The 21,618-nt window shown below is 39.2% G+C and overlaps 1 long non-coding RNA gene and 1 pseudogene across 1 annotated transcript; both read right to left on the bottom strand.

Annotated features, from left to right (window-relative positions):
- Positions 1-491: 491 nt before the first annotated feature.
- Positions 492-21,618, bottom strand: part of LOC126611770 (protein ACTIVITY OF BC1 COMPLEX KINASE 7, chloroplastic-like) — a 41,584-nt pseudogene continuing 20,457 nt past the window's right edge.
- Positions 3,373-4,730, bottom strand: LOC126609613 (uncharacterized). Its single transcript, XR_007618211.1, has 2 exons — positions 4,601-4,730; positions 3,373-4,522 (listed from the first exon to the last, which is right to left on the bottom strand). It is a non-coding gene; the product is annotated as an uncharacterized LOC126609613 (long non-coding RNA).

Here is a 21,618-nt window from a genome sequence, read left to right as displayed (position 1 = left end):
TAGACCACTTACTAGTTAGAATATTATTTGAATATACCATCCAAATAATCTAACATGTTGTACTATCATAATAAAAACTCGATTAGAAAGTCGTGACGTGTTATGTTGTGTTAATCTAAACCATAAAAATACGATGGGATGCTACCAAACCTTTGTTGTTGAAGGTAGTTGTAGTATTAATACACCACAAACTTGCTCAAGTCACTTTCTTGTATTTATTTTTCTAATATTTGGGATAAAAGATATTACCACTTTGTACAGTCACCAATTGCTTACCTATACAGGGCTCAAATTTCTGAGGCACTCTTTGCTATTTTCCACGTTTGTGTGCATGTATACAAGGCATACAACTCTTGTGTATGCAAAAAATCAGACTATATGAAGATGAAGCCTATAAGTTGATCAAACATTTGACAGATGAACCAAGAATCGTGTATATACGCTATACCGCACAACGGCAAGACGGGGTCTGGACTTTCGGGGTTGAGAAATTAGGTAATCTTCTCGATTTTATCAAGTTTGTTCACCCTTTGCATAGACCTAGCTAGCTAACAGCGTGATAAAGAGTCCTGCAGAGTGTCAAAAGCTTTGATGAATGCAACGAAATAGAGCTGTAGGCGTGTTTATATCAAAGTTTTCTTGAGTACCAAGTTACCTGCACCGATGAATGATCCATTTGGTTGCGAAAGCTTGACTGCCTTGACTGCTCAACGTGACCCCGAGGTTCCCCAGGGTACCTCCTAAGACTGACAAGTTACCTGCACCGATGAATGATCCATTTGATTGCGAAAGCTTGACTGCCTTGACTGCTCAACGTGACCCCGAGGTTCACCAGGGTACCTCCTAAGACTGTATACATCGTCATCATATCTAGTATTGCTGCTTTTCGTGCTGATTTCCGACTGCCAAATGTAGTTTTATTCATGTTCATTGAACTTGTGTAGTTGTGTTCGTGTACATAACTAGATGGGAAGTTTGGACTGCTAAAGAAGCGTACTTATAGTCAAGATTGAATACCTCAAGTACCCCGGACTCGGAGTTTCAGATCCCTGATTCGAGCTCTTTCACAAACTCCTTTATCAGCTGAACTCTGTATGGCATCGACATGGTATAGCTTCAACCCTAAAGTGCCTATAAAGTTACATGCACAAGTACACTTAGGGCGAATACTGATAAACATTTTGGTTTTACTATTTTCCTGAACTAGAAATTAAACTAATCAAATTTATTTGCTTAACGGAATCTGTTGAATTATGACCAAATTATAGTGGGCCTTTGTTTGGAGGCCCAACTGCCCATTTAAGGGGCCTTTTTATTTGGCCCATTTGAAAAGCCACGGGGTGGCTAAGGTTCTTTGTAAGGCATTGTTTAATGTGAAGCAGCAGGAAAAAAAAAAAAAAAAAGAGGGTGCCGCAGCCCCATTTGTGAGGTGGAGGAAGAGTAGTTGTTCCCGTTTGTTAGCAATCACCCTATAAAAGTTGTAGTTGTTGTATTAGTTTTGAGCTTTGTATAAAGTGGAAATTATTTACTTTATTTTCTTCTCTATTTGTTTTTTTGGTGAAGGAGAGCTATTGAGTGGTATTGGGATTTTGGGTTGTGAAATTGCCAAACACTTTGTAAACACTCCCATTTGGTTGATAGTGGATCATTAGGTGAATTTCTATTGCTCCGAGGACGTACAACAGTTACACTGACGGTTGAGGAACTTCGTTAAAATCTTGGTGTCTTTTTCTATTTTTGTTTTTGCATTTCATTTGATATATTTCTTGTGGGTTAGCTTGAGTTGATTCGAAATGGTTTGGTGCTATCCTATCACAACAATTGGTATCAGAGCATTGATTGCTGTTGGGTACCATCTAGTAGCTAAAGATATTAGACGGGCAAAATGAAAATCCTTTTGGAAGCAACTCAGGGTTTGCGAGAACTACGATGCAAAATGCAAAGTTTGAAGTGGAAAAATTCGATGGCACAAACAACTTTGGGATGTGGCAATGTAAGATCAAGGATGTGTTGGCTCAACAAGATCTACTTGCTGCTTTGGGAGATAAGCCGGAAGCTATGTCAGAGTTGGAATGGGAGAAATTAAATTTATGTGCTTGCTTCACAATTCGGTTGTGTCTTGCAAAAACTCAGAAGTATTTTGTGATGCAGGAGACATTAGCAAATGTGTTGTGGTAAAAATTAGAAGACAAGTACTTGACGAAGAGTGCAAAGAATCAGCTACACTTGAAGAAAAAGCTTTACCGCTTCCAATATAAAAAAGGTACAAAAATGATTAGACACCTTGATGCTTTTAATAAGTTAATTGCCGATTTGATGAATTTGGATGAGGATATTAAGGATGAAAATATGGCTTTAATATTGTTGAATTCCTTCTTATGAGCATTTTGTTATCACTATTATGCATGGTAAAGAAACTGTGAATTTGAAGATGTATCAAATGCCTTGATGAATTATGAAATGAGGCATAGAGATAAGAATCATGATAGTACCTCTGAAGCTTTATTTGTTAGAGGTAGATCATCAGAGAAGTGATTTTTCTTTAGTAAGAAAAAATCACAGTCTCGACCTAGAGGAAATTCTAAAGGTAGAAAAAGCTTGGAAATGGATGAATGTGCTTTTTGTCATAATAAGGGCTATTGGCAGAAAGATTGTCCTAGGTTGAAGACCAAAGGCAAAGTGAGTTCTGAAGCTAATGGTGCTGAGCTTGAAACTGATTTTTTTGATTTTGCTTTAACCGCTTCATCATAATTTGATTGTGCTACTAAGTAGGTGTTGGATATAGGTTGTACTCATCATATGACTCCTCACAAGGATTGGTTTTCAAGCTTGAAAGAGTTTGATGGTGGTGTCTTTTTTCATGGGAGATGACAATTCTTGTACAATAAAAGGGATTGGTACAGTTCATTTGAAGTTGCATGATGATATGATTAAAGAGTTGACAGGTGTTCGGTATGTACCGAATTTGAAGAAAAATCTTATTTATTTGGGCACTTTAGAATCCAAGGGCTTCAAGTTTCATTCAGATTGGCAGGCAATGAGAGTTACTTATGGTGCATTTGTTGTGATGAAAGCTCCTCGATGTGGTCATTTGTATTTATTGCAAGGAAGCACTGTGATAGGTGAAGCGTCTGTAGTCTCAAAAAATATAGGCACATCTTATTCAGATACTACTAGAATGTGCATATGAGATTAGGCCATGCCAGAGAGAGAGCTTTACAAGGGCTTGTGAAACAAAGTCTTCTAAAAAGTGTCACGACTTGTAAGCTTAATTTCTACGAACATTATGTCTTGGAGAAGCAAACTAAAGTGTAGTTTGGTATTGCAATATATCAGATGAAGGGCATTCTTGATTATATGTTCTTTATACCATATTTAGGGCCTCCGTATTTAGATCTCGTACAAATACTCGGGGGACTTAAATGTAATTATGTAATAAAGGAAGGGGCAAATATGTAATAAGTGAGGAGCCATTAGTCTATAAAAGGACTCATCACCCTCACAATTGAGGGAGGCCAATCCCTAGGCCCTCTCGCCCTCTCTCAGAGCCTCATTCTCATTACAGAGGCTCTCACATTCTCTCCCTCACCTCTTAGATAAATACAATAATCAGTGTGGACGTAGCCTAAACCTTGGGGCGAACCACGATACATCTTGTGTTATTTACATTTCATGCAGATTCACGGTCGGATTTACGTTGTTCCAAGACCTCCGGTTTTGTGCATAAACATTTGGCGCCGTCTGTGGGAATCAACACAAAAAACTATGTCGGTTCTCTTTAATTTTTTACCTCCGCCGTGTATCTGCAAAATCCAAGAAATCAAACACCTACAGAATGGCAGAGGAGGACCCGAATATTTAGGGGAGATAAGGACCCAGATCTAAAAATCCAACCCTAGCTAGCTCCATTATTCCATCAGTACTGCTACTGTTATTCAACTCCTTTTCTAATTAGCCTTGTAAGCTGTAATGGCACCACCGCTGCCCATCGAAATTGAACCATCATCAACTAATGGTCAACCCCATCTCGTTGACGCTTACAACCGTCACGTGGCTGTCATAGCCTCTTCTACTGTCTTGAGAGTTAACTCGTTTGACTCCACCCACTGTCTTCTTCCTCCCGTGCTCTCTTCCAACTCTCTGCTTCCGGTCGACCTTTCCCGCCATCTTCCACCGGCTCAGTCCACCTGGAATCCCGACCCAGTCCACCTGGAATCCCGACTCAGTCCACCTAACCACGACCGAGTTCACGACTCAGTCGACCTGGAATCCGAAGACAACGAAGATCACGGTCCAATGATGCAGGGCGACACCGGAGACAACTTTATTTAGTCGATTCCATTCAAGGTTTTGAGTTGGAGACCGCGGGTTCTGTATTTGAGACAACGAAGATCACGCTCCGTCGCAAGCTTGGCAAAGAGGCCAGGCCAGTATGACTCCACCAACACATTAGCAGATTTCACCAAGGCTGCGATCTTCTCAGCAGTGACGGCGCGCCCACCGCCACTTCTTCAAACTTCAACTGCAAAAGTTACCAACAAGTTAATCAAATTTACTTATGGCACCCATCACCAGCCTCGTCTGCTTCGTTCTTACTCACTTTGGTTTTCTCTGGACACCCATATTTTTTCAAAATTTCAGGTATGAAAACCCCATTGAGTTTGAGCGAGGTACATTCCGAAGTTACATGAGGCTTCTATGCTTTATGCCGCCAGCTGGGTGCGGGATGTTGGTCCTGAACTGCGACCTAATGATTATAAGAATAAAGAGAGTGAAGATGGACCTGGTGGAGCACAGAGAACAACTAAAGAGAAAGAACCCTCAACCTTAGAAGATTTTGCTTGAGTACAATTTGCTCTCCAAGCACAAGGTTCCCTCTATCTGCAAGTGCAATGGATGCTCTCTGAGTCGACCAGGGCTAGGGTCAAGGCCAGCAGTGATTGGGTCATGGACAACATGGGCAAAGGTGATTGGGTCATCGACAGTATGGGCAAAGAGACAAGATAAGATTCTTCATCATGAACCTGCCCATTTTCTGAAAACCAACTGTCGACCACCAACTTCTGAATCATGCATGTTCCTATTTTCTGAAAAAAAAACAAAAGAAAAGCAAAAGCAGAAAGCAAAAGAGAAAGCAAAAGCAAGGAATAAACACCCCACCAGAATGATGTAATTTATTTTTCTGGTTTTTGTATGATGTAATTTATTTTTCTTATCTTTCGGAGGCATCTGTATAAACCCCATCAGAGGGTAATAATAATAATAATAATAAAAAAAGGGCAAATCCTAAAATAAATGGGCTGGAATGTTGTGTAGAGGGTGAAGGCCCATAAGCCCAAAATAGCTCCAACCAGGCGATCAAAAGTACACCCAGTACTCCACAATTATTCGACAACCTGCCGCTATTACCACCAACCAGGTGATCAAAAGTACGCCCAGTACTCCACAATTATTTGGCGACTTGTCGTTATTACCACCAACCAGGTGATCAAAAGTACGCCCAGTATTCCAAAATTATTCGGCAACCTGCCGCTATTACCACCAACCAGGTGATCAAAAATACGTCCAGTACTTCAAAATTATACATGAGCACTACTCATGTTAATCATACATAAACATACATGAGCACTATTCATGTCAATCATACATAAACATTCATGAGCATTGCTCATATCAATCATACATAAACATTCATGAGCATCATTCATGTCAACATTCATGAGCATCACTCATGTCAACATTCATGAGCATCACTCATGACAATTAGCTTTAAAAGCTTCATTTACAAAAGCTATAGCTTCAAAAGCTTCATTTACAGAGCTCTAGCTTCAAAAGCTTCATTTACAAAAGCTTTAGCGTCAAAAACTTCATTTACAGAGCTACAGCTTCAAAAACTTCATTTATAAAAGCTTTAGCTTCGAAGACTTCATTTACAAAGCTATAGCTTCAAAAGCTTCATTTACAAAAGCTCTAGCTTCGAAAACTTCATTTACAAAGCTCTAGCTTCAAAAGCTTCATCTACAAAGCTCTAGCTTCAAAAACTTCATTTACAAAAGCTCTAGCGTCAAAAGCTTCATTTACAGAGTTACAGCTTTAAAAGCTTCATTTACAAAAGCTCTAGCTTCAAAAGTTTCATTTACAGAGCTACAGCTTCAAAAGCTTTATTTACAAAAGCTCTAGCTTTGAAAGCTTCATTTATAGAGCTCTAGCTTCAAAAGCATTTTTACAAAAGCTCTAGCTTCAAAAGCTTCATTTACAGAGTTCCAGCTTCAAAAGCTTTACTTATAAAAGCTCTAGCTTCAAAAGCTTCACTTACAGAGCTCTAGCTTCAAAAGCTTCATTTACAAAAAGCTCTAGCTTCAAAAGCTTCATTTACAGAGCTCTAGCTTCAAAACTTCAATTGCAAAGCTTCACCTACAAAGCTTCAGTGCAGGGTATACAAATACCACCTCCGAACAATCGCCACTTCGGCCCATACATGGATTCAATTTGAAGTCTCCAGCCAACAGACTCTATTGATCGAAGAATTGGGGGACTACATTATGTACCATATATTGGGCCTCAACTAGGCCTTATGAAAAATACAAAATACTTGGGGGACTTAGCCCATCACTTATGTATTGAGGAGCGAGCCCTTATTTTATAAAAGGGACTCCCTCACTTTCATTAGAGAGCACTCATGAAAAATACTTGGGGACTCTAGCCCATCACTTATGTATTGAGGATCGAACCCTTATTTTATAAAAGGGACTCCCTTACCATCATTAGAGAGCATTAACTTTAGCCCATCATTCATGTATTGAAGAGCGAGCCCTTATTCTATAAAAGGGACTCCCTCACCTTCAAACGCCACAAGCCGAGCCAACTAAGGCAACATAAGCCACGAGCCGACCAGCCTCGCAGCATGTGCTACTTCTAGTTGAGCATCATTTCAGATTGATCACTGCCTCATATCGAACATCAATTCAAGACAATATCTAGTTACTTCGGCCCACACATGGACTGAATTTCAAGTCTCCATCCAAAAGACTCTCTTGACTGAAGACTTGGAGGACTACTATTTATAACATATTTAGGGCCTCCGTATTTAGATCTCGTACAAATACTTGGGGGACTTAAATGTAATTATGTAATAAAGGAAAGGGCAAATATGTAATAAGTGATGAGCCATTAGTCTATAAAAGGATTCCTCACCCTCACAATTGAGGAAGGCCAATCCCTAGGCCCTCTCACCCCCTTTCAGAGCTTCACTCTCATTACAGAGGCTCTCACATTCTCTCCCTCACCTCATAGATAAATACAATAATCAGTGTGGACGTAGCCCAAACCTTGGGTTGAACCACGATATATCTTGTGTTATTTACATTTCATGCAGATTCATGGTTGGATTTACGTTGTTCCAAGACCTTCGATTTTGTGCATCAACATATGTATTCGGATGTTTGGGGTCCTATAAAGACTCCCTCTTTGAGTGGTAGACATTGGTTCGTGACCTTTGTTGATGATTATTCTAGAAGGTCATGGGTCTATACTATGAAGCATAAGAGTGAGGTATTAGCATTTTTTTCGGTTAGAAGAAAATGGTTGAGAACTAGACTGGGAGGAAAATTAAAATATTAAAATTTTGAGATCGGATAATGGTGGAGAATACACATTGGACCCTTTCCTTAAAGTTTACAAAGAGGAATGGATTGTGAGGCATTTCAGTGTCAGGGGAACTCCACAACAAAATGGAGTTGCAGAAAGATTGAATTGAACCTTGCTTAAGAAGGTTGGATATATGTTATCTCAGTTGGGCTTGAGCAAATCATTTTGGGCAGAGGCAGTTACTTATACATGTCACATCATCAACTGATTACCCTTAGTTGTTATTCAAGGTAAGACACCAATTGAGGTATAGACTAGAAAACCTTATTCTGATTATGACTATATTCATATTTTTGGTTCACTTGCTTATTTTCATGTAACTGAAAATAAACTTGATCCTAGAGCCAAAAATGCTATCTTTCTTGGTTTTAGTAGTGGTGTCAAAAGTTATAGGTTGTGGTGCCCAAAGATCAAGAAACTTGTGATCAGTAGAGATATGACATTTGATGAAGAAAGTATGTTCAAAGACTATGAGAAGAATGTGAAAGATGTTCAACAGGTAGAGCCTGAGAAAGTTCTCTTTAGTACTTCAAATCCTATTTCCGCTGATGTTAAAGCCACTACAAGTGAAGAAGTGGGAGACCATGAAGATGTTGAAGAAGTTGAAGTTGAAGACTCTTTTCAAGATGAAGAACAAGTTTCACCTCAAGAGTCTATTGCCAAGAACAAAGGAAAGAGACATATTACCAAGCCAGCTTGGTATAGTGATTATGTTGCTTTTGCTCTTCCTATTATCACTGATGAGATTCCATCTAATTTTAAGGAAGCCATCGAGAGTGAAGAAAAGGAGAAGTGGTGCAATGTCATGGATGACGAGATGAATTCTCTCTTGAAGAACAAGACTTGGAAGTTAGCTAAATTGCCTAAGGGTAAGAAAACTATTGGTTGCAAATGGGTGTATGCCAAGAAGGAATACGTTGATGAGAAAATAAATGTGAGATTTAAAGCAAGATTAGTTGCTAAAGGGTATGCACAAAGGAAGGGCATTGACTACAATGAAATCTTTTCTTCGGTTGTGAAGCATTCATCAATTCGCATTATGTTAGCTCTTGTTGCACAATATGATCTTGAGCTTATGCAACTTGATGTGAATACGATTTTTCTACATGGTAATTTGAATGAAGAGACCTATATGTGTCAACCGGATGGGTACAAAGTGAAAATGAAGGAGAATTTGTTTTGCAAGTTGAAGAAATCACTTTGTGGCTTGAAGCAATCTCCAAGACAATGGTATTTGAGGTTTGATAGATTTATGAGAGGCCAAAATTATTCTAGAAGTCAATATAATCATTGTGTGTACTTGAAGAAGTTGCAAGACGAGTTTTTCGTTTATTTGTTGATATATGTTGATGAGATGTTGATTGCCTCAAAGAATGTCGAAGAGATTGAGAGATTGAAGAAGCAAATGAAGAATGAGTTCGAGATGAAGTATCTAGGTGAAGCGAAGAAGATCATTGGAATAAAGATCAATAGAGATGTGTGCTTGAATCAAAGACAATAACTTGAGAAGTTGATTCGGAAATTTGGAGTTCATGATTCAACCAAGCTGATTAGTATCCATTTGGCTCCTCATTTTAAATTGAGTTATCTACAATGTCCTAAAACTGATAAAGAGAAGTTGCAAATGAAAAATATACCATATGCAAATTTGGTTGGTAGTTTGATGTATGCAATAGTATGCTCTAGACAGGATATTGCTTATGCAGTTGGTATGGTGAATCGATATATGCATAATCCTGGTAAAGAGCATTGACATGCAGCTATGTGGATATTGAGGTATCTATGTGGTCATCGAGATGTTGGTTTATGCTTCGAGGGCGATGACTCTGGTATTGGCAACTTTGCAGTTGGTTATGTTGATTCCGATTATGCAGGTGACTTGGATAGAAGGAAGTCTACTACAAACTATGTATTTACTATGGCTAAAGGGCCAGTTTGTTAGAGGTCAATTTTGCAGTCATATGTTGCCTTGTTTACTATAAAGGTTGAATATATGGCAGTTACTGAAGCTATAAAGGAGGCCATCTGGATATATGGATTTATTAGAGATTTGGGGGTTGATTAGAAGCAGGTGGAGGTGCATTGTGATAGTCAGAGTGCCATTTATTTGGCTAAGTATCAAGTTTATCATGCGAGAACCAAGCATATAGTTGTGCTTTATCACTTTGTTCGTGAAGTTGTTGGTGAAAGAGAGATTATTCTCCAGAAAATTCCAACAAGGCAACCCCGCTGATATGTTGACGAAGGTTGTTGGTGTAGCCAAGTTTGTTCATTGCTTGAACTTGGCTTACATTTTGCCTATTTGAAGAAGGTGTTGAGCAGTAGGAGTTTTTGAGCATTTTGGCTCGGCATGAGTTATTCTCTTACTACTTTCGGGAGTGGTTTTGTGTTGATTGTTGGTTATGTTGGTTTGGCTCGTCATTGTGCTTTTGGGAATTTGGCCAAGGTGAACATTGTTGAATTATGGCCAAATTATTGTGGGCCTTTGTTTGTAGGCCCAACTGCCCATATAAGGGGCCTTTTTATTTGGCCCATTTGAAAAGCCATGAGGTGGCTAGGGTTCTTTTTAAGGCTGCAGCTGCTGCCTTTGTTTAATGTAGAGCAACAGAAAAAAGAAAAAGAAAAAGGGTATCGCAGCCCCATATGTGAGAAGGAGGAAGAGTCGTTGTTCTCATTTGTTAGCAATCACTCCATCAAAGTTGTAGTTGTTGTATTAGCATTAAGCTTTGTATAGAGAAAAAAAATTTCACTTTATTTTATTCTCTATTTGTTTCTTTGGTGAAGGAGAGCTATTAGGTGTATTGGGATTTTAGGTTGTGAGATTGTTAAACACTTTGTAAACACACCCATTTGGTTAATAGTGGATTATTGGGTGAGCTCCTATTGCTCCAATGACGTACTCCAGTTACATTGACTGTTGAGGAACCTCGTTAAAATCTTGGTGTCTTTTTCTATTTTTTTTGTTGCATTTTATTTGATATATTTCATGTGGGTTAGCTTGAGTTTGTTCCAATTGGTTTGGTGCTATCCTAGCACAACAGAAACTAGAACAAGGAACGAAAGCAAGGAAAGAGAGTTAGGTTGTACATCATTAGTTTGTTTCCTTATTTCATTCACAAGTTGTCTCCCCGTACGCTCCTTCTGTCTTAAATCTAAAAGCTCATGCATATGGCGTATAATATCAAGCGATGTACTTCTAAACCATTGCTAAGGAAAACACGAAATTCGTTACGCACAAAATAGTAATTTATAGTTGTGAACCTAAGCATAAGGTGCATCAATCTTCACAAACGAAAAGTATTTATCAAGAATATAGCCTATACCTAAAACACATATTAACTTATGCTCATTAGATAATGTCGTTGGATGAAAAACAAAATTCATTTTAACTTGGGAAAACATAGAATCAAGATTTTAAAGTTTTAATGTTGTATCTTTCAGGATTGAGAATGCCATTAGGACAAAAGTAAATGTGGATGGAAATCAGAAGGGTTGATCTTGTGTTATTGCAAATAAATCCTGTGATTAAGAAAATCCCTGCCAATAACTTACATTAAAAAGAGAATATTTAGAATGAAAAGATAAAATGACTTGACATCTTCATCAGCGCAGTGGCACTAGTAACCAGGACATCATTCTGTAACGGAATTGCAGTCAATTTCATTGTCTCGCAGAACCTGTTTCTACTATTTTACCCTTTTTCTAGCCCTTTTTCTAAGAGCTAAAACTAGTAGATTGGTTACCCGTGGTGCTACCGAGCATCTTCTTTAATAGCACGTAATAGTGTACACAAATAAGACAAGTTAACAAGAACTGTACAAAACAGTATATGCATACCTCTCCAATTGCAGATAAAGACTCTGACTGATCTGGTGTTTGGCTTAACAAATTGTTCAAAAAGTATTGAACGGACCTCTGTACCAAGAGAATGGGGGTAGAAAGAGTGAGAAAGAGAGCACTAAATGTTTCTAGAAATCACTCTATCAAGTGACTTTTCCCTTTAAAAAGTACAATGAGTACGGGGATGGTGCATATAGATGACAAAACTCCGGTAGGCTGAAATGCTCCAAGATCTATGAGGCATTGCATAACCTGCGAGTGGATTCTGTGAGATTAAACATTTGCAACAAGGCCAGACTGTAAGAGTTAAATCATGAAACAAGATTAAAACATGAACCACAACCTTGTTGAAATGGTATCAGACATATAGTTGACAGATAAAAAACAAAGCTTTATGACATATAACAATGGTGAGAGATAAACACAAAGAGAGAAGTTGTATATATTTTTTTGTAGTGAAATCGAAGAAAGGGAAATACAAAGTTATAACCCTAACTTGGTCTGTTGCTCAGATCCTACATTTCAGGGAGTAAGGACACATCTCCAACCATTCAAGCCATCAGAGGCTATGATCCTTCCACTCGGGAGAGATCGAAGGTCACAGTACAACTCTAATAGATAAGAGTAACAGTTGTGCAAGTTTCTAAAACAGGAAAGAAAAACTAGCCATTACAAACTTAAACTCTAAGCGTTGTTACTGTAATTAGTAAGTTCTTCAAAGTTCTTCGATTTCATCATTCTCTCCAATTGGATTTGCAGGATAATCATCTGCAATGCTGATTCTAAGTTAGTATGCAGCTTAACTATTAACAGCCTCTCCTAAGCTGCTTACTAGCTTCACTCCAAGCTTTAATCTCAGATAATTAAATCTTTCTCTTGGCAAGGCTTTTGTAAACATGTTTGCAAGCTGCTCTTCACTTCTGCAATACTTCACATCAATTTCACCTTCCTATAATGTTTCCCATATGAAATGGTATTTCCTGTTGATGTGTCTTGTTCTTTGATGGAACATAGGATTCTTCCCATAGATATTGCAGGCATATTATCATAGAATAATGGAGTTGCATCAGGTTATATCTCACCAAAATCATCAAGAACAAATCTTAGCCAAATGGCTTGAGATGTGGCTTCTGCTGCTGAGACATACTCAATTTCAGCAGTTGATAATGCAATAACGTCTTGTTTCACAAAGGCCCATAAAAGCAGTCCACTCTCAAAACTAAATGCATACCTTGAAGTACTCATGCTGTCATCTTCAATTCTTGCCCAATCTGAGTTACAGAATCCAATTAGAATTGCATCTTTGTTTCTTGCAAATTTAATGCCATAGCTGAGTGTCCTTAAATGTATCTTAAAACTCTTTTGGCTACTCCCATGTGTTTCTTTGTAGGACCATTCATGAACGTTGATAACAAACTTGCAACAAACATATATATGGCCTTGTTGTTATTAGTATAGCAGGTTGCCAACTATGATTTTGTATAAAGCTTCATTAGCTAGCTCACTTCCATCAACCTTTTTAAGTTTTTCTTCGATGGGCAAGGGGATTAACACAAGCTTGCAATCTTTAAGTCCAAACTTGAAAAGTAGAGACTTTGCATACTTGCTTTGATGAATAAACACTCATTTTTCAGACTGTAGTAATCCTATTTCCAAGAAATGGTGAAGGAGTCTTAAGTTTGACATCTCATATCTTTGCATCATTTCTTTCTTGAACTCACTGATTAGTACATCACTGTTGCCAGTGTACACGATATCATCAACATATATTGAAACTATGATCATTTTCCCTTTTTCATCAGTTCTAGTGTATAAGGTGGTTTCACTGGCACTTCTCTTGAAGTTGCAGCTACTAAGATAGTTGTCAAATTTACTGTACCAGGTTCTAGGAGGTTGCTTTAGACCATGTAGAGCCTTTTTAACTTATAGATTTTGTGTCTTGCACTCCTTACTTCAAAACCTTCAGGTTGTTTAGTGTAGACCTCATTCTCAAGCACTCCATAAGAAGGCTAATTTCACATCAAACTACAACAAATTCCAACCCTTTTGTGTTGCAAGTGTAATGAGGGACCTGATTGTATCCAACCTTGCCACTGGGGCAAAGGTTTCATTATAGTCAATGCCATGTTTCTGTGCATACCCCTTTGCCACAAGCCTAGCTTTGTGCTTTTGAATAGTTAGATCCAAGTTTAGTTTGGTTTTGAACACCCATTCAACTCCAATAACTGGCTTGTTTGCAGGTTTCTTAACTAGTTCCCATGTAGCATTCTTCTTAATCAATTCAATTTCATCACTCATTACATCTTGCCATACTTTATCTTGTGCAGCTTCATGATAGTTCTCAGGTTTAATTATACACATGAGACACCTTGCATATATATCTTCCATACTTTTTAACTTCACATGAATTGAGCTTGGGGTTGAGTTTTGACTTTTTGATTCTAGATCACTTATTGATGTACTAGAATGACTTGAGTTTGCTTGAGTGTTTTGAGCAACATCAAAATGAGATTCTTCTTGTGATCCAGCTTGAGTTTCACATTTTTCAATTTCAGTTTCAATACTGAGAGGTATTGAGATTGTCACAATTTTCTTGCTCTCTCAATTCCATGTTTGATCTTCAGTGGATACAACACTCCTAGATAGAACAATCTTGTTAAACAGCAGATCATAGACTTTATAGCCTTTTTCACAGCTGTCATAACCCATAAAGACTCTATTCTTGGCATTCTCATCAAATTTTTGTCTCAACTGAGATGGAATGAAGGTAGAGTATATGCATCCAAACACTCTTAAGTGTTTTATACCAGGTTTTCTTCCTGTGAAAGTTTCAAAAGGTGTTTTTTCTATCAAGGTAGTTATGTGACACCTGTTTTAAATATACATTGTAGTGCTCATTGCTTCTGCCCAAAACTTGATTGGGATCTTCTTGTCTAGCATCATGGATCTTCCCATTTCACATATAGTTATATTTCTCCTCTCAGCAATTCCATTTTGCTGAGCAATAGTCAGTTGTCTTTCCATTCCCATGTCTGTGCAGAAATCTTGAAACTCAAGTGAGGTATATTCACCCCCCTCTGTCACTTCTGAGCTTCTTTAACTTGAAACCACTTTATAATTCCACAAAAGCCTTGAACTTCTTGAATACATTAAAGGCATCAGACTTGTTAATGAGGAAATACACCCAACAGATTCTAGAGAAATCATCAATGAATGTGATAAAGTATATGTTTCCTCCCACAAATTAATTCTTCATTGGTCCACACACATCTATGTACACCAGTTCCAGTGGCTGGTTTGCTTTCTATGCTACTTCTTTGCCAAAAGACTCTCTATGTTGCTTCCCTGAGATGCAGCTCTTACATACTCATTTCTTGTCTTGAAATTCAGGTAAGCCAAGTACCAAACCCTTTTTTTGCATCATTTTCATACTACTAATTCAGGTGTCCTAGCCTCTGCATCATTTTCATACTATTAAAATTCAGGTGTCCTAGCCTTTTATGCCACTTCCATGAATCTTCTTCAATTGTAGCTTTTCTAGCCACATAGTTTATGGATTCCAAAGCTGGAGGAAATCACTTGTTCCTAGTCATCACTACTCTTGGCACAACATTTTTAAGGTTGTTGTCATCAAAAGTCACAACCATATTACCTCCAAATAGACCATAGTATCTATGCTCTATCATTTGCTCTACACTCAACAAGTTCTCATCTAAACCAGGAACCAATAGTACTTCATTAATGTATCTCCTTCCATGCTTTGTGTCAACAACCAGAGTTCTTTTTCCGGTAGATTGCACCAAGTCTCCAGTCCCCATTTTAACTTTACTTGTCATAGTTCTGTTAAGGTTGATAAGTAGTGACTCTTGAAAGGTCATATGGTTGCTGCATGAACAGTCAACAAACCACATAGAGGAATTTTGTGCTATTGAGGCCAAATGGCATGCATAGAACATTGTTCATGTGACAACTTCTTCTTCCATGGCATTGCCACTTACTTGCCGCAATCACAGTTTTTAGCTAAATGCCCAAATCTGTTGTACTTAGTACACCTAGGTTTTCCTTTGTATCTGCACACACCAAAATGATATTTCTCACACTTGACATTGAGGTTTCACTCCATTTTGACTGTTACCAGATTGCCTGTTTTGTGTAGAGAATTTGTTGTTCCAGTTCCTATTTCCTTGATTATTCCAGCTTGAGTTTTGAGACAAGTTTTTCCATTTCTTGTATTATCCCCATTTGTTGTTTTGTTTGTTTTGAGACCTTTTGTATGTCCTGCAGTGTTGCTAGTGCTGCCAACTTTGAAACTACTGAAAGCCCTCAGTGCCATTGAGTTTCTCCCTTTCATCATGTAAGTATTATATTTTATCATACATTTTGACAGAAGCTAGCACTTCTTCAACTCTAATGGTGTCTAGATCTCTAGTTTCCTCTATGATGGATACTATAGATTTGTATATTCTACTTAGGCTCATCAATAGTTTTTGTACAACCCTTTGTTTTGGCACATCTTCACCTAGAGATTTTAGGTTATTCACTATTTCAAAAAACCTAGCCAAGTAGTCATCTAAAGTTTCATTATTAGACATTCTCAAGTATTCAAACTCAGCCCTTATAACTTAAAGTTTAACAGCTCTTATCTTTTTGTCACCTTTGAATTATCTTTGTTGATGCACAAAACCGGAGGGGTCTTGGAACAACGTAAATCCGACGGTGAATCTGCAAGAAAGTAAAGAACACAAGATGTATCGTGGTTCACCCCAATGTTTGGGCTACGTCCACATTGATGTTGATATTGTTTCACTCTGAATGGTGAATATACAAGAAGGCTAGAGGCAGTGTGCTCTCTAGCCTATTTTATGTGTGCTCTCTTCCCATGGCCTAAAACTTTGCTTCCTTTAATGAGGAGAGTGAGGAGTCCTTTTATAGAATAAGGGCTCCTCACTTATTACATATTTGCCCCTTTATTTATTACATAATTACATTTGAGTCCCTCGAGTATTTATACGAGGTCTAAATACGGAGGCCTTAAGTATGGTACAAACAATAGTCCTCTAAGTTTTTTTTTCAGTCAAGAGAGTCTTTTGGCTGGAGACTTGAAATTCAGTCCATGTGTGGGCCGAAGTAACTAGATGTCGTCTCGAACTGAATACTCGATATGAGGCGGTGCTCAATGTGAAATGATGCTCAACTAGAAGTAGCACATGTTGCGAGGCTGCTCGGCTTGTGGCTTATGTTGCCTTGGTTGGCTCGGCTTGTGGCGTTAAAGGTGAGGGAGTCCCTTTTATAGAATAAGGGCTCGTTCCTCAATACATAAGTGATGGGTTAGGAGTGATGCTAGTGGCGAGGCGGTTGTTTAGCTGGCGGCGATGCTTTCTAATGATGGTGAGGGAGTCCCTTTTATAGAATAAGGGCTCGCTCCTCAATACATAAGTGATGGGTTAGGAGTGATGCTCGCGGCGAGGTGGTTGCTCAGTTGACAGCGATGCTTTCTAATGAAGGTGAAAGAGTCCCTTTTATAGAATAAGGGTTCGCTCCTTAATACATAAATAATGGGTGCTCTCTAATGAAAGTGAGGGAATCCCTTTTATAGAATAAGGGTTCGCTCCTCAGTACATAAATAATGGGCTAAATCCCCCAAGTATTTTTCATGAGGTCCAGTTGCAGAAGCCCAATATATGGTACATAGTGTAGTCCCCCAAGTCTTCAGTCAATAGAATCTATTGGCTGGAGACTTCAAATTTAATCCATGTATGGGCTGAAGTGGCAGTTGTTCGGATGTGGTTTTTGTATACCATGCACTGAAGCTTTGTAGGTGAAGCTTTGAAAGTGAAGCTTTGAAGCTGGAGCTTTTGTAAATGAAGCTTTCAAGTTTGAGATTTTGTAAATGAAGCTTTCGAAGCTGGAGCTCTTGTAAATGGAGCTTTCAAAGCTAGAGCTCTGTAAATGAAGCTTTCAAAGCTGATTGACATGAGTGATACTCATGAATGTTTATGTTGATTGACATGAGTGTGCTCATGGATGTTGACATGAGTGATGCTCATGAATGCTGATATGAGTGATGCTCATGTATAATTTTGGAGTACTGGATGTACTTTTGATCACCTGGTTGGTGATAATAGCGGTAGGCTGCCGAATAATTTTTGGAGTACTGGACATACTTTTGATCACCTGGTTGGTGATAATAGCGGCATGATGCCGAATAATTTTTAAAGTACTGGACGTACTTTTGATCACCTGGTTGGTGATAATAGCGGCAGACTGCCGAATAATTTGGGAGTACTGGACGTACTTTTGATCACCTGGTTGGTGATAATAACGGCAGACTGCTGAATAATTTTGGAGTACTGGATATACTTTTTCTTTTGTCAGTATAACTATACAATAATTGCTCCAGTTTGCAAAAGACAACTTAATAAAATATTCATCAATGATAGTAGGTATGGGTGTGCCATGTTTCCTCGGCATTTCTCCATCTCCATACATCTTTTCCTTTTTCATTATTTTCCTCCCTTTATTCCTTGCTTTTACTTTCTGTTTTTTCTTTTCTATTGCATCTCTCTCTGTCTCTCCACCTGGCAGAGAAAAGGAATCATGATAGAATTAATAATAGAAAGCTTATCTTTTGCTTTTCTTGATCTCCCCGCTCATTCTCTGTCCACCTATGTTGCTTTTCAAGGTCATCTTTTGCTTTTCTTGATCTCCCCGCTCCTTCTTTGCCCACCCATGTTGCTTTGCAAGGTCTAGTTGTGTCAATCTTTTCATCAGATTCCACAGCAGTGGCTTCAAATCCATCAACACCACCTTGGACCTTATAATAGGATCTCCATTCAAGTATCCAACTTCAGTACTCCACAAGATTTGTAGAGATCCAAATGGGCGAATCGGCAGAGGAGAGTGAGGGGGCTGAGATTTACATCAAGGCTAATAATTGAGGGCTGAGATTTGATCAAAATGCGGAGTGTATTGTTTTGATTGCAGAGTCGGGAAGAAGTTGATCGACTTTCCAGTAAGTGTAAGAGTGACCGGCAGTGAGAGAGAGTGGCAGAGTGCTGCTGCGGTTTTGTAAAGTAGTCTTACTCTCTCTGTGCTTCATCTCTCTTACCCACATTTTCCAATCCATCGCCGAACACTTTACCCATAATAGTTTGATAATTCGACGGCAATTTCGATTCCCAAATGAAATCAGCCCAAGAAGCGCTGCGAAACGCCTGATTCAGATTTGCCAATTTGCAAATCTCCAATGGGTCCAAATACCCCAGAATTAGCACCACACAGCTCTCCAGGAGATCGCCGAGACCGGGTTTCGATGGCAAACATAGGACTGCAACTGGGTTTTCCGATTTGGAGACAGAGGAGAAACTGGCACCCATAGTCAAACAGAACACATCAATTGTAGAGAAAGAAAGCTTGAAGAACTGAGGAGAGAGAAGTGGGTATGGTGGGAGTGGACATAGGGGATTTATTGGTGGCAAAAAGCACGAAACTTGGTGATGATTTGTAGAGGGGAAGGGACGTGTAGAATACAAGTTATGGGAGGATTGTGTTTGGCTGTTTACAATCGGCATGAGGTGCGCACTATACCTAGCTGATGTCACTCCCGATGTCGAGCCACACATAGGTCTGACTTGGCAGTTTTCTAATCTCGATTAAGGAAAAGTACTCGCCGCTACCCTGACCCGTCCCGGAAATGATAGGGCCTTCAAAACCATCCGTATCGATCTGTAACCATCCAACTGAATGGTGAGAGATCTAACTCGGGTCTTCTGGTTGGTTCATCCTCAGTTATTGTTGCTCTGAGAGGGAGAAATAGAGGGACGAGGTTACTTCGAGAGAGCTTGCAGACGCCATGGATGGCAGAGGAGATGAAGTCCATTCTAAGTAAGAGAAGGTGGATCGAAAAATAAGTGGAAAAACACTGGTACTGAGGTGGACAAATTAGAATATTGGTGTGGTTGTTCTTGGGTTTTTGCAGCTTTTGCAGATCCATGGCTGAGGTGAAAAAATGAAAAAGAACCGACACAGCTTTTCGTGTCGTTTCCCACAGACGGTGCCAAATGTTGATGCACAAAACCAGAGGGGTCTTGGAACAACGTAAATCCCACCGTGAATTTGTAAGAAAGTAAAGAACACAAGATGTATCGTGGTTCACCTCAATGTTTGGGCTACGTCCACACTGATTTTGATATTGTTTCATTATGAATGGTGAATATACAAGAAGGCTAGAGGCAGTGTGCTCTTTAGCCTATTTTCTGTGTGCTCTCTTCCCATGGCCTAAAACTTGGCCTCCCCTAATGAGGAGACTGAGGAGTCATTTTATAGAATAAGGGCTCCTCACTTATTACATAATTGCCCCTTTATTTATTACATAATTACATTTGAGTCCCCTGAGTATTTATACGAGGTCTAAATACGGAGGCTCTAAGTATGGTACAAACAATAGTCCCCCAAGTCTTCAGTCAAGAAAGTCTTTTGGCTGGAGACTTGAAATTCAATCCATGTGTGGGCCGAAATAACTAGATGTCATCTAGAACTGATACTCGATATGTGAAATGATGCTCAACTAGAAGTAGCACATGTTGCGAGACGGTTCGGCTTGTGGCTTATGTTGTCTTGGTTGGCTCGGCTTGTGGCGTTGAAGGTGAGGGAGTCCCTTTTATAGAATAAGGGCTCACTCCTCAATACATAAATGATGGGCTAGAGTTGATGCTAGCGGCAAAGTGGTTGCTCAGCAGAGGCGATGCTCTCTAATGATGGTGAGGGAGTCCCTTTTATAGAATAAGGGCTCGTTCCTCAATACATAAGTGATGGGTTATGAGTGATGCTCGCGGTGAGGTGGTTGCTTAGCTGGCGGCGATGCTCTTTAATGAAGGTGAGGGAGTCCCTTTTATAGAATAAAGGTTCGCTCCTCAATGCATAAATGATGGGCTAGAGTTGATGCTCGTGACGAGGGGGTTGCTCAGTTGGCGGTGATACTCTCTAATGAAGGTGAGGGAGTCCCTTTTATAGAATGAGGGTTCGCTCCTCAATACATAAGTGATGGGTGCTCTCTAATGAAAGTGATGAAGTCCCTTTTATAGAATAAAAGTTCGCTCCTCAGTACATAAATAATGGGCTAAGTCCCCTAAGTATTTTTCATGAGGCCCAGTTGCGGAAGCCCAATATATGGTACATAATGTAGTCCCCCAAGTCTTCAGTCAATAGAGTTTGTTGGCTGGAGACTTTCAAATTCAATCCATGTATAGGCCGAAGTGGCGGTTGTTCAGATGTGGTCGTTGTATACCATGCACTGAAGTTTTGTAGGTGAAGCTTTGAAAGTGAAACTTTGAAGCTAGAGCTTTTGTAAATGAAGTTTTGAAGTCGGAACTTTGTAAATGAAGGTTTCGAAGCTGATTGACAAGAGTAATGCTCATGAATGTTTATGTTGATTGACATGAGTGATGCTCATGAATATTGACATGAGTGATGCTCATGAATGTTTATGTATGATTGACATGAGTAATGCTCATGTATAATTTTGGAGTACTGGACGTACTTTTGATCACCTAGTTGGTGATAATAGCGGCAGGCTGCCGAATAATTTTGGAGTACTGGACGTACTTTTGATCACTTGCTTGGTGATAATAACGCCAGGCTGCCGAATATTTTTTGAGTACTAGACGTACTTTTGATCACCTAGTTGGTAATAATAGAGGGTGAACTTTAAATGGAGGGATGAAGGTTGGAGTTTGAAGCCATAGGGCTTGGCTCTTTTGGGCGTACTTTTGATCACCTAGTTGGTGATAATAGAGGGTGAACTTTAAGTGGAGGGGTGGAGGTTGGAGTTTGAAGCCATAAGGCCTGGCTCTTTTGGGCATATGAGCCTTCGCCCTCCACATAACATTTCAGGCCATTATATTGGGCTTGCAGTATTTTTTTTGGTGTGCTGCCTTCTTTCATTATTTATGATTACTCTCCAGTAGGGTTATACAGATGTCTTCGAAAGATAAGAAAAGTAAATCACACCATTCAAAAAAGCTGCTGCAGAAGGTGGGGATGGCAGATGGTTGGATAGTGGGATAACATGTGCAGCTGGAAGTTGCTTTTGCAGTGTCCCTCATGTGCTCTCACGGAGGATAGCCTTCCTTT

This window comes from Malus sylvestris, chromosome 17 (assembly GCF_916048215.2).
Source record: "Malus sylvestris chromosome 17, drMalSylv7.2, whole genome shotgun sequence".
NCBI lineage: Eukaryota > Viridiplantae > Streptophyta > Magnoliopsida > Rosales > Rosaceae > Malus > Malus sylvestris.
The sequence above is the reverse complement of the archived record's forward strand: the minus strand, read 5'-3'. Positions and strand labels throughout refer to the sequence as shown.